Raw genomic sequence first — 3,118 nt, 5'->3', positions numbered from 1 at the left:
ACAAAAAACTAAAATTAAAATGAACATAATCTCAAGTATGTTTGTATGGCAGCCATTGTGGTAAACTTATTGTCCTTTTTCCATTTAGCCAAGCCAGCAGAAATTGTATCCTTACTGCTAGCCACTTAATCACACATTGTTTCACGCTTGTGTCTTTTGTAACAAAGAGCAAAGGCAATAAAAGACTGTATGCAAGGATACTCGTATACAAACTGCTAAGGACATTCCGGTATTTTTATCTCAGTTTATGTATAATTGTGTTTAGGTATTTGTATGCATCCTTTGTGCTGCTATTGTTAAGCACTCCATGTGCACATAACTAAGTCCTTGTGTTACTTTTATGGAGTTCGATTTTTATTTTCGTTACGGCTACTTAGGAACATGATGTGTGATGATTACTATGAATTCATAAAAGTGTGTAGCAGAAGGAATTATGTACACAATATATATGTACACAATATATATGTACACAACCGTATGAAATTCATAGGCAAACAATTAAAAAAAAGAACAACGGTCTTTGTACATCCAGACAACCATGAACAACGTTAAGCGCCTTAGATTATTTGCTTAACGCATTAGTTTTGTAATGCCTTTAAATCATGTGCATATAAAAAAATATATCTGTTACATATAAAATTTTCTTATACATGCCAAAAAATTTTACAGCAATAATTTAATTATAAGTTACTAAAATTTCAATAACATTTGGTTAATGATGTATTAATTAAGAAATATACTTAATAAAATAATATTTCCAAACTCGCACCAGAAAGGACGAGAGCGAACCCAGAGATACCGATAAATGCTGTAAAAAAGTTGAAGTCTGGACGCCGATCGTAAATCTAAAGAGTATGGTGTAAAATGCCAATTTGAAAGAGGCTTAAAACTTTGTTAATGATATATTTATTAGGAAATAAATTTAATAAAATAATATTTCAAAAAATGTAGCTGACAGGATGAGAAAGAACCCAGAAATCTGACAAATGGTAGTCATATGTGATTGAATTCCTCAAAGCGAAGAAATTATACCTAAAGAGGAAAAGCAGAAACTAGAGTATTAAATAGGACAGGTATGTAGTAAAAATATGGTAAAAAAGTTGAGGTCTGGACACCGATCGTAAAACTAAAGAGTAAGGTGTAAAATCAGAATTTTAGTCTTCCTATACTAACCAGTAATATATTAAGGAGTTAGGCACACTGGTCGGTTTAAACGTGTATAAATCTTTCAACTCCCCACTACAAAACAAAAAAAAACCTAATTCTACATTAAAAATATTAGGAGAAATCCTATTAAGGTTTAATTATTATTAAAGTTAATATTTTAATAACAAACAGCATAGAAGAATATCAACATTGTATCACAATATTTCACAATTTATTGATAGATAAAAGTGTCAATCGTTTTTTTACATATTAATTTATGTCTTAAATATGTTATAACATATAAATATGTTATATATTTAACGATTAAATTAAATCTTAAAAATTGGAACACCTAAGACCGAGAAAACTATCCATACATCGAAAATATTTACTTATCTCTAAATTTATCTTTGAATCCTATAACTAAATAAAAGCGTAGACAACAATAAAAGATATTTCTGAAGTAAAAGGCATATCATTTAATAAAGTGTTAAACTAAAATTGAAATAATTTCCATATATTATTGAGCAGGTTATAAAACTTTAGTAAAAAGATTTGATTATTCGTATATTCTATTTTATGTATACTTTATCCAATCCTATTCTGCCATAAAACTGAAGAAAATCTCAAAGTGTGAAAACAATTACTATAGATACTATAGATAGCTTAGCAACAGACAGAGCGTATCCGTCAGCGCGCAACTTTAATGTGTCACAAGATGCTTTTCATATGAAAGAAAATAATGTTAAGACAATTTTTTTTTTCAACTTTATTTGCCTTTTTTGAATTTCAACGCTGGGAAATTTTCTTAAGGCACTGCAGTGATTTACGTCTGCTCATTTACGCCATTTAAATATTTGATTTATTTTTACTTTGATAATGAAGCTCAGGGAACACAAACTCATTGAATACTGAGCCACAGAGCCACATAGGCACTAAGTGACACTGTTGCAACATGTTTACGCAGAGGTGAGATTGAAGTATCTCATGCACTCTTAGTTACTTATGGGTAGCAACATAAAATGTTGTCAACGCTGCAATGTAAAATATTTTCAGTTAATATATTATTTATTTATTTATTAAATTTTTTTTTGTTGTGATACTTAAATTTGAAATTTTTATTACAGTTGTAAATATTATGTTAAACATTAAATGAAGTCGTTAAAATATTTTAATGATGCTCTTGTTAAGCACACTTGATGTTGACAAGTGATCCATGGCTTGGCATTGCGGTATCTGACTTTTTATCTCACACCGAACAGAAACAGAACAGTAAATGCATGCAATTGCATGAAGTGCAAGCAATTGCACCACATTAAATGCTAAAAAGGATGTTTGCTGCTATGCTAAATTGCCAAATGCATGCAAAACACTTTGCGCTCTTTTACACAAAATTTCAATTTTTCAACTTTCACCACAAGTCATTTTTAAATATTTTTATTTTTAATAGATTTCTACTTTTTATATGTTTATATATGAATATACCATACAGTGTATATTTGTACTTCATATATGTCTTAAAATATTTGCGAATATTGTTTCTGACACAGACTTATGGGGCTATTGCTCGTATTGCATGTCAAAAGTTCTTGAGTTAAGGTCATTCTTGAGTTAAGGTTATTACTTTATTTAAAAAATAAATATACATATAATGTGTATAAACAGATATACACAAATATACAATATATACATATACATGGTACGAAAAACTTTATTAATAAAAATCATTGTATTTAGATTTTTAATAGGATGTATAGCCATAAGCCAATAATTTAATATAGTTAAAGCACTAGTTAAATTAACTATTATTGTAGAAAGGTATAGAATAATACGAGTATTGTATCAAAAAGTATTTTAGTTATATATTACAATCTTCACATCATTTCTATGAAAATATATATAACACTGGACCATATAAATATCAATATCATAGACGATATAAACTGCACGACATGACAAGACAGATCAATCT

The sequence above is a fragment of the Teleopsis dalmanni genome, chromosome 1 (genome assembly GCF_002237135.1).
Source record: "Teleopsis dalmanni isolate 2A chromosome 1, ASM223713v2, whole genome shotgun sequence".
Taxonomy (NCBI): domain Eukaryota; kingdom Metazoa; phylum Arthropoda; class Insecta; order Diptera; family Diopsidae; genus Teleopsis; species Teleopsis dalmanni.
This window is presented reverse-complemented; position numbering follows the sequence as displayed.